The sequence below is a fragment of the Xiphophorus hellerii genome, chromosome 21 (genome assembly GCF_003331165.1).
Source record: "Xiphophorus hellerii strain 12219 chromosome 21, Xiphophorus_hellerii-4.1, whole genome shotgun sequence".
Lineage (NCBI taxonomy): Eukaryota > Metazoa > Chordata > Actinopteri > Cyprinodontiformes > Poeciliidae > Xiphophorus > Xiphophorus hellerii.
In genome coordinates, this window is record NC_045692.1 from 648,891 (window position 1) to 660,503 (window position 11,613).

The window sequence follows — 11,613 nt, forward strand, 5'->3', positions numbered from 1 at the left end:
CCTCTAGTGCAGTGGTCCCCAACCACCGGGCCGCGGACTGGTACCGGGCCGCGGACCAATTGGTACCGGGCCGCGCAAGAAATAATGAACTACTTCCGGATCTTTTATTATGAAAATCCTAAACCGGATTTTACCGGTTACGTCTTGCGCGTCAAAATTGAGCCAACTTGCAGCAGAATGAGTAACAAAACAACATCGGAGTACAGGGAACCCTCGCTATTTCGCGGTTCACCTTTCACGGTCTCGCTGCTTCGCGGATTTGCATTGCGCTTTGTGTTCTGCATTCTGATTGGCTAAACAGTCTCTCCGCTTCTTCTCTACCTCTGTGTCAACAACGTTGCAGTTTAATATGTACACGTACGTAAAACAGCTTGTCAAATTTAACATAATCGATGGTGGCATGTCGGTTTATAAGAATCTTTTTGCCCAGAAGAAAAAAGAGCGACAACAACTACCGATAACCAAGGGCGTAGGTTTGGTCTAAGTTTTGGTGGGACCTTACAACTTACTGACCCCACCCCCCCACCTCCCCTCCACAGACCATTTTTGACCAGTGGGGGGGGGGGGGGGGGGCACCACATTGGCTTAATAACCCCCTCCCCCCAACCATAACCATAACTTGATCATGCATCTTGTGTCTACAACCAGATACAGTCATACTCAGCAGATCAGTTCAAGAACACTTTACTTTTTCCTTTTCAAAATTCAGCAAACATTATAGGTGAGATCAAAAGAAATATCCTCTGGATCTACTGATTATACAACAAACACAATTGCAGATAAGAACAAAAAATGACTTCTTGCACTTCAGGAAAAAGATCCAGTTGTTGAGATATTATGCATCTAAGAGGAAAAAAGATTCATAAAATAACAAATAAATCAATAATAAAATAATATATTATAATAATATATATATATACTCTGTGCTGCTGCCACATGTCCAGGGCACTGCTGCCTTGACTTCCCTGGTCACTGGCACTCACACTGACTGCCTCCTATAGAGCAAACAAAGCGTAACCTGGTTTGTATTCACACTAGCTTAACTTAATTTAAGACTAACACTTCAAATGCCAGGCTGCACAGTGGCACAGTTGGTAGCACTGTTGCCTTGCAGCAAGAAGGTCCTGGGTTCGATTCCCAGCTGGGGTCTTTCTGCATGGAGTTTGCATGTTCTCCCTGTGCATGCGTGGGTTCTCTCCGGGTACTCCGGCTTCCTCCCACAGTCCAAAAAACATGACTGTCAGGTTAATTGGTCTCTTTAAATTCTCCCTAGGTGTGAGTGTGCGTGTGCATGGTTGTTTGTCCTGTATGTCTCTGTGTTGCCCTGTGACAGACTGGCGACCTGTCCAGGGTGTACCCCGCCTCTCGCCTGGAACGTAGCTGGAGATGGGCACCAGCAACCCTCCCGACCCCATTAGGGACAAAGGGTGAACAGAAAATGGATGGATGGATGGATGGACTTCAAATGCCATATTTACTGAGATAATTTCACAGTATATTACATATCTGAGAACTAACACCTCACCTGGAGCCCTGAAGCTCCAGCCACCTCTCCATCGTTCTGCTCTGCCCCTTGCTCTGCTGTCTGAGCATCCTATGTGAAAAAATATTACATAATTAACAGACCTATTCTACCTCACATTCAGTGCTGACCTTACTAAACACCGGACTTTACAACAAATGCGTTGCGTGATAGATATCTAACTTATGGGTCCACTCACTGTACTTACAGCCGAGGTAGCGAAATAACTTCTAATGTCTGTCGTCCTTTTCTTTTTTGGTGGCGACATGGTCTTGGCGACTCATAATAAATGTCAAACTCAGAAGGAGACGCGTTCACTTTCAGCACCATGGACCAAGCTTCCGTTCCGCGTGTGGCCAGCTGGCCGCCGCCTGTTGCAGCTAATCAAAGAACGTAGATCCACGTTCTGTGAGCCAATAGCGGCATGGGTCGTCATAGTTCATAACAGCGAATTTTAAAATGAATGCGACCGCTGCGTAGTATATTGAAATATTAAACTAATCAATGTAGATTTTCGTTTATTTATTTTGTTTTTGTTAAAAAATACATATGTTTTTTTTTTTTTATTAATATGGCAAAAATTGGTCGGGACTATTTTATATCCCTTGAATATTGGTCGTGACATGTCACGACCATCCATACCCAAACCTACGCCCATGCCGATAACTATGTTCTTCTCTCGAAGAAACACACCTGCACCGCGGGCTTTAGAAGAAAAAAACCCCGCTACAGAGCGGAGTCAGGATGCAGCGGCTCAGTCAGAAGAGCAGTGAAATACACGTGAGTCACTATTTACTACTGTACTTTGTTTTTTTTTGTTTTTTTTCATAATAATTTTTTATTTTCTCCTGTTCTAATCCAATAACTCAGGTCGCGGTGGGGCGGCGCTGATCTCCGCAATTCGGGCACGGGAATCCGCTTTCAGTTCATATTAAAATTATTATTTTACAGTACAGTAGTTATTTGTAAGAAAAAAAAAAGTTTATACAATACTTTTTATTTGTTAAACAAATGTTTGGGCCTATAAAAAGGTTTTGTTCTTTGGTTTCAATGTATTATGGAGTATTTTATTGTATAATAATTGTAAAAAAAATAAAGGTTCCTACGCCTATCGCGGGTTATTTTTGGAACATAACCGCCGCCAAAAACAAGGGGGTTAGCCCCTCCCCCCGCCCCGGACTCGATACTTACGACGCACACCAAAATTGAGAAGGGATAACCGGTCCGCGCGAATAAAAAGGTTGGGGACCACTGCTCTAGTGCATAGCCCCCTTGCGTTGCATAAAGTGCATACCCACTTTTTGCGCCACTGGTTCTCCACAATGTCCATACTGACCCCCTGAATGGCAACAGGGGTCACCGGCCTCCTGATCCTCCTCCTCAGATCCACAACCAGTTTCTTGGTGTTTGTCACATTGAGCTGCAGGTGGTTCAGCCCACACCATGTGACAAAGTTGTCCTCAGCAGCCCTGTACTCAGTCTCATCACCCTCTCTGATACAACCAACCACAGCTGAGTCATCTGAGAACTTCTGGAGATGACAGGTCTCAGTGCAATAGCTGAAGTCGTATGTATAGAGTGTGAAGAAGACGGGAGAGAGGACAGTCCCTTGTGGAGCTCCTGTGTTGCTGACAACACTGTCTGACGCACAGTGTCACAGGCGCACAAACTGTGGTCTGTCAGTTAGATAGTCCACAATCCAGGAAACAAGGGGGGGTCCACCTGCATCGCCGTCAGTTTCTCACCCAATAGGGCCAGACAGATGGTGTTGAATGCACTCGAGAAGTCAAAAAACATAATTCTCACAGTGCTCGCCGGCTGGTCCAGGTGAGCGTATGTGGGGTTCAGCAGGAAGATGATGGCATCCTCAACTCCAAGCTTGGGCTGTTAGGCAAACTGCAAGAGGTCCAAGTGTGATTGGACCAGAGTCCAGAGCTGCTCCAGGAGGAGTCTCTCCAGGGACTTCATGATGTGGGAGCAGGGGCCTTATAGGGGGGAAAGTTAGGACAATTCTAAGGGCCCCTGACCGACAGGGGGCCCTCAGCAATTTATTTATTTATTTATTTTTTGTTCATAGAAATAAAAATAAAAAAATTCGGCCCCTGTCAATTACAAAATTAATCATATTGTGTTTTCTAACATTGTTTTTAGCAGTAAAAATGTAATGTTACCACTCCCTGACCAAAAAACACACATCACATTTGCCCTGAACCCCCTGAATCTGCATGAAATGGTTCGTTCCTGCTTGGCACTTGACGGTGACGGTGTCCAGCAGCAGTCAGTAGAAGACAAGAACGACTGTGGCGATTATTATGCTGCTAAGAAAAATTATAAAATCAGGTTTTCAAAAAAAAAAGGGAGGGAGAGAGAAAAAGGCAAGAGTGTTAATTTGTAACCCAGTTTTTCTCCGAGAGGTGGGTAGACTGTGTGAGATTATAAATTATCAACCATTTAGCATTGTTAGCTTAGCTACAGACTGTTTGCCTCCGTTTATTAGCGTTAACTGAACAGCAGAATGATACACATGTATGGAAATGTGATGGATCAGGATGAAACATCTAACCCCCATATATGTGTGTAATATTATTGTTAGTAGTATTTTATATTTTGTTTCTATTGGATTTTGTTCTTGTAATTTAATGCACCAGCAAATTGGTTTCTATTTTAATTTTGGTTTTCGTTTGCTACCAGAAACCTCCAGTAGGTGGCTTGTGAGTTTACACTCTGGCTTAGACACCAGAGAAAAATAGGAGTCTCTTTTCTGGACTAACAGTAGTTAAATTTCCAGTGGCCACCGGTGGTGGCTGTTGTTAACTTGTGCCTCAACTTATCTGATTTCCATAGCTTTCAGACAGACATTTATATGACTAGAGATAGATTTTCTCTTTTTTCCTTTTTATATCTGTGGGTTTTTGGTTGAAGACTGAATCTGAAGAGATGCACAGAGCCTAATGAGCTTCTACAATTCACAGGCTTCATTCCAGAGTCAACATCTGAGATCAATATGCCTTTCTGCATTAGTAGGAAAATGTATGCAGCATTTGCTTGGCCTTCTACATGAAAGAAGCTGTGCATGGGCCTTACAGCACCATTTTGTTTGGCATCCAACACTCCCACCACAGCTACAAATGAGGGTTTAAGACTTGTTTGGATAAGATGGAGAAAGAACTAAATCCCATTGTCTTTAGGGCACCAGTGTCGGAAATTCTAATATGGGGAGAAAGAAGCAGAGAAGTGAAACAGAGAAGACAGTGATTGTTTCTGTTTCCCTCTTAGATAATGGTTTCCTATACATTGTGAGTGAAGCAATGTCACTTATTAAATCTCAGACAGATGGACACTCATTGTGAAACGACAACCTTTTAGCCCACACTGCACTGACAGACATTTGACACTTTAACTAGCCTCATAATGTGACCTCCCAGATTCCTCTGCATAGCTTGAGCCATTGTCAGGGGTCAGTTTCATATTAGTGAAAAGCAGCAGCTCCATCTCATTTGGGAGCCAAGGGATGCAATACTCTATCCGCCTCCAGTTCTGCCAACACTGACAGCACTGCTGATGAGCATGTGTTTGGCCTGGAGTTCGTGACCACAGCCCCTAGATTGATGCCATGTTGATATTTAATGATGAGCTGCCAAACAAAAGGCAACACCAGACCTGGACAACTCTGATAGAAACCGTTGGCTATGCTAAATGTCATTCTAATTATCTGTCTCATTTTGCATTGAATGTGGAAGTGTTTTCTCATTTTGTTTTCCCTTAAAAGCTTTAGTTACCTCTTGCTCCAACAAAGCAATGAAACATCACTGTTTTTGTTATAGCTACAGTTTAGTTTGATTCACTGCTTCCTTTTTCAAAAAGTTTGATAATTATCATAGGATATTATGTCTGCTCACAAGAAATAGAACACAGTTAATCTAAGAAAACCGTTTTGTTCCGATGAAAACCTTTTGAGAGGTTTTACTCTCAAATTGTTTTACATTGTTTTACTCTTCATATCTGTGTAAATATATTTAAGAAACATCTCAATCATGATGACTTGATAAATTACAGACATACAGTACAGACCAAAAGTTTGGACACACTTTCTCATTGAATTCAATGAGAAGGTGTGTCCAAACTTTTGGTCTGTACTAAATACTGAATACAGTACAGGCCTGTACTGTATTCAGTACAGGTCTGAATACAGACCTGTATTCAGACAGGTTGTGTCCAAACTTTTGGTCTGTACTGTATATCTAATCTTCCTTTCTGATAATAAATTCTTGAGTCTTACTAATCATGTGAGTCAATATTACTGCAGTAATGAGCTGTTTGAAGAGTTTCAGTCAGGGGTGAACATGTTGTAGGTATCAAGTAAACAGCATCAGACTGGCTTAAATCTTGTCTGTCTGACAGATTACGGTGTGTTTATGTAATGATCAATCTTCTTCACACTCGTGGGTTATCTGTGGAACACCACAAGGTTTTGTGCCTGGGCCAATTCTTTTCACTATTCATATGAAACAAAATCTATTTATTTCTCATTTTGTACTATTTATTTCTTTATCTTTGTATATTATGTATATACACATAACCTGCATCTTAACTCGAGTCGAGCAAATCTCAATCTCGTTGTAATCTGTTGATGACAATGACAATAAATCTTATCTTATCTTATTGTTACAACCCGTCTAGGGGTGGCTAGATCATAACATGAAAGGTCCCTCCTCGTCCCATCCCAAACAGCCAACACACACAAAGTTAAACATTTTACAGTGATATTTATTTAAAAATATATGTGTTTGATTTAAATATAACAAAAATGGAGCATATAACTTCAGAATGAGCTAGTGCCAAAACAACAAACAAAAGGAACTATCTAAATAATAATCAACTTACCTAACTGAAAATAAATAAAACAAATGACAAAACTTACCTCCCTAACTAAAAACACAGGTAAGAACTAAGGTAACATAAATGGCAGCTCACTCCTACAAACTCCAAACCAAGATGTTTAACAAACAAAACAAACAGTGTGGCCGGTTGAGTTGAGCAGAGGAGGGATCCCTCAGGAAGTCCACGTCAGCAGCTTTTATACTCGTCACATCCGGGAAGCCACCAATCAGATGTCCCCCGTCGTCCTCCAGGCACCAATCAAAAACAAGTACCTGCACACTCATTTACATAATCAGATTTAACGATCCCAGTCGTAACATTATCTTATCTTATCTTAAAATAAATTGAAAATATGTCCCAATGAGGCTTGTCTGTGAGATTAAAAGTACATTTTAATCCTGCATAACAACCATTATGCAGATATTAAACATACTTTTCATTAAGCCCACACTTTTGCTTTAAAAAAGCAAAAGCAAAAAAATTTTTTCTTTTTTCTTTTTTTTTTCCAGACCAGTGAAAATATTTTTTTCACTGGTCTGGTGCCATATTCTAATTTTAAATGTTTTAAAGATACATATAAATTAATTACTGAACATTACCTTTGTGTGGATATAAATCCACACAAAGTTCTTCAGAATAGAGGTTTGAGGAGTCAGGTGATCACTAGTAAAACAACTGGGACACATGGAAGTCCTGTCATGCCAAAGCTTGAGAGGATATCAGATGTTAGTAGATCTTAGGGAGTTTATGCCCTTTGAGAGCGCAAAGTGAACCTTTCTGCCCAGAAACAGGTGATTCATGGAACAGTCTGCATTTCTACTTGCTGTTATTATGCTTCTAGAAGAGCCTTACCTGTGAAGGTGTTTGTTGAATGTCAGGTATACATCCCAGGACCATGCAAAGTCCGTACGATTCAGTCTAAGGAGAGAAAGCGAGGTGACGAGTAGGAGGGACTCAAGCAACTACTCACCTTACTGGCTGTTGTGTTGTGTGTTTCCTTCAGCCCTTTGGCTGCTGCCATTTTGTCTTCATATTGTGACATGAAACCTAAACACAGCTATGAGGTGGGGGAGAGCCAGTGCAGTCACGCTTGACCTTTCTCTGTTTGCTGGTAAAGCAAGACTACTCTTCATATCTAATGATGCAGAAGCAGTCAAACATGACCTTTAAAGTTACAGTGCTGTAGTATGTCACCACATCGACCCAGCCTGCATCCTCAGTGTCCACCAGCACAGACATGGATCGCTGATTTCCACACTTACATGGTTCTTAAATCAAGACAAAACGGGTCAGCGCACTAAACATAATCAGCATGTAATTGACATTGATTTGCGAGATTAACCGGGGAAAGTGTGTGATGTGGGGAAGGAGGGAATAAGATAGGAAGACATTGAAACATATTGTGTGATGTATTCTTTGGTTTAGACCAGGGGTCGGCAACCTTTTCTATTCAAAGAGCCATTTGGGACCGCCTCCCAATAAAAAGAAAGCACTTGGAGCCATAACCCATTTTGACGTCATATATATAAAACCTATATGCTATGTACAAAAATCGATACTATGTTGCGTTTATGAAATCAACGAACTGCTGCAGAGAACACAAAATTTTATTTCTGCATGTAACAAAACGCATTTTACACTTTATTGATGCTCAATTTCAAACAAAATACCCTCTGTCTATTTGGGTCTTTGTATTTAAGAAATAAAAATCGAAACTTACCCAACCCGCACTGAAGGAAAAATAGAAACAGAATGCAGTCACCTGTCCTCCTCTTATTCAGGAGATAAAAATCAAAACTTATCCAAATATTATCCACCGGCACTGAACGAACCAAGCAAACCAAAAAATGCGCAGTCTGCTTCTGTGTCCCGTAGTACGGTACGGAGCCCTCTAGGGGACATGGGGAATTTTTTTCTTTTGCGTTCCCTCGCAAAACTTTTGCGTTACCTCGCAATACTGTACTGGTCAGTTATGCAGCATAATTGAATACTGTAAGCCTTTCTTACGGTGGGCGCCGTATTTTGTGCTTTAATGGTTATGTGAGGTTTTTCCATAAATGTTAGTAGCCTATTTTTTTGTGAAATATCTGAAGTTTTATATCTTTCTTTAGGATAGAAAGGCACCACAAACCTACGATATAAACAGAAACCTTCCGTAAGTAGGAAAGAAATAAAAATACATTATAATTTGGACTATTTCTGAGTTATTATCGCGGGTAATAAGTCATCTGACAGTTTTGATTGTGTCTCTGTTGTGTTCGTAGTCTGAATGGTTTAAAGAGCTGCTTTCAGTGCCGCTCCATCTTAGCCTTAACAGACATAAACATACATTAAAAAATTGATTTTCAATCAGTGTTTTGCACCAAACAGTTTTTACTATTAACAAGTTTTTATTATTAAAAACACGACAAACTAATGATGGTAAGGGGCCGCACTGGGTTAACTCGGGGAATCTCATCTGTCCGTGTATCAATCAACTCCAAACCTTTTCTTTGTTCTGTCACAATTATCGATTTATTCCATTTTGATGATCAGGCTCCAAACTTTGCAAGGACTGACCGCCCCGCTCACCGCTTCCTCATACACACAAAGCCAGTATCCTTCCCATTCATACCTGGTGACGTCACTCCCACGTCGACACACCTAAGTGTCAAAGCCTCCTGCTCCTGTCATATCAATAATTACTTATTTCATTCATATGGCTCTTACAGAGCCTCAGTGAAAACTTGTTTATTATTATTAACTGTTTGGTGCAAAACACTGATTGAAAATCGATTTATTTTTTCCTGCATGTTTATGTCTGTTAAGGCTAAGATGGAGCGGCACTGAAAGCAGCTCTTTAAACCATTCAGACTACGAACACAACAGAGACACAATCAAAACTGTCAGATGATTTATTACCCCGGGATAATAACTCAGAAATAGTCCAAATTAGGATGTATTTTTATTTCTTTCCTACTTAGGGAAGGTTTCTGTTTATATCGTAGGTTTGTGGTGCCTTTCTATCCTAAAGAAAGATATAAAACTTCAGATATTTCACTAAAAGATTCTAACATTCATGGAAAAACCTCACATAACCTTATATTAAAGAAGAAGGTACGGCGCCCACCGTAAGAAAGGCTTACAGTATTCAATTATGCTGCATAACTGACCAGTACAGTATTGCGAGGTAACGCAAAAGTTTTGTGAGGGAACGGAAAAGTTTTGCGAGGGAACGCAAAAGGAAAAAATTCCCCATGTCTCCTAGGAGGCTCCGTACGCTTCAGCCTTTTGCATCAGCTCCGAAACGGCCTTTTTTCTCTCCTCTCCCTCGGGATATTTTTTAGCAAAGACAGAGTGTTTGCTCTTGAAATGTCTTTCAACATTTGACTTCTTGTTGTTTGCCAGTCTTTCGCCACATATTAAGCAGACTGGTGAACCAGTTTCGTCAGCGGTGAAAGCAAAATGATCTGTCCACGTAGCATTAAATGTTCTGCCATCTTCAGAATGTTTCCTTTTCTTGGATTTATTCATGATGTATCTTCCAGGCAAGGATCAAAAAGTCAATAAATCAGTGCGCTAAAAAAATGCGGTCTGCCAGACATGTGGGGTTCGCCAGGAATGCCTGTCGCACATCGGCGGACATGACGTATATTTTGGGTGCTAAAAATGTTCAAAACTTTTGTTTTAATGTTACAAGTTTACCATAATCTTCAGATTTAGAAATTTTTTTTAAAATGATTTTAATTTATAATTTTTTTTATTTTTTTTTATAATTATGTTTATTAGGTATTTTTGAACATTTATACAAAAACAGAAAAGGAAAGAACAATAACAGGGCAAAACTTATACAGCACTGATACAAAAAACAAGACAAAGTCAAAATCGGAGGCATGTACATAAATTACAGCATCATATGAGAAACATAACCAATTTATACATACACGTCATTCGGATTCACATTACTGGTTTTTTAATTTTGGAATTTTGAAGTATTCAAGAATACGTTCCCATCTTTTTTTAAAAGCATTAAATTTCCCATTCATACAATATCTCAATCTTTCTAATACAATAACTTCAGAAAGTAAATTTTTCCATAGCTGGATCGAAGGGGCATCACAACCAACCCATTTAAGCATTATTGATTTTCTGGCCAACATCAATAGAAATAATTTATAATTTTTTAATGATTTAATTTTAATAAAATATTCTATTTCCCAAAGTCACTGGGAGCCACAACAGAAGGATGAAAGAGCCACACGTGGCTCCGGAGCCATTGGTTGCCGACCCCTGCTTTAGACAAACCATCTGAGGCTAAGTACCCACCTGTTCACTGTTAGAGGGACACCAAACAGATTATTGAGAGTTGCAGCTTCCAGTTTCTAAATCTCCTGGACTACTTTGGCAATAAATAGATAAAATACCATGGAATTCCTTTCTGAAACCTCTTTAGCAGTTTTATTAACATAGATAACTAAAAAATATTTTTGTCCCATCTTGTTTTTCCAGACCTTTCTGTCATGGTGCTACGACAAAGTGATGATCCAAATGGATGAATGGATAGAAAGCACAGATAGTGTGAAGGGGGGAAAAATGAAAGGCTTTCACAGATAACAATGCTGATGAGGGAAAACAAAAGTAGATTATGGGCCTGATGTTTAAAAGGTTTGTGTGTATAAAAACAGGTCCAAACTTGAAAGCATGGATAAAGCGGATCTACAAACTAGCTGCAACTAGGATTGCTTCAGCAAATTGACCAGCATAGCAGGCACAACAAATTTAATGTGTCTGCCCTTATGGATATGGAGGACATATGTTGATCATCAGAAAGTGAAAAACTGTGGTCCATGCAAACGTATTGACTTACCACCCGCAATGGATTTATTAAACCAGAACCAGATTAAGGTGCTGTTTCTGCGTGTATATTTAGCACGCTTGAAAAGCAGGAGCAAACTGGCATGGGCTCACTGTGGCGAGCAGGAGGCAGGGATACAATGAGTAAAACCATTGTGTGTCAAATATTTGGGACATTTAAAGAATATATTTAGAAAAATTATCTAAGTTCATTTACTTGTGAGTTTATTTGAAAGGTTATGTTTTCATATTATTATTTTGTGTGTTGTTTACTTGACTCCTTTTCTTCTGTGAAACACTATTAACCATTTTTAGGATGTTTGCCTGGAGGCTAGAGACGTTTTGCACATTCCTGTGGTGTCAGCTTTCTGTGGGGC

At 40.0% G+C, this 11,613-nt stretch overlaps 1 long non-coding RNA gene across 1 annotated transcript; it reads right to left on the minus strand.

The window, feature by feature from the left end:
- Positions 1-565: 565 nt before the first annotated feature.
- Positions 566-1,981, minus strand: LOC116711518 (uncharacterized). Its single transcript, XR_004337260.1, has 2 exons — positions 1,526-1,981; positions 566-995 (listed from the first exon to the last, which is right to left on the minus strand). It is a non-coding gene; the product is annotated as an uncharacterized LOC116711518 (long non-coding RNA).
- Between the last annotated feature and the right edge of the window lie 9,632 nt (positions 1,982-11,613).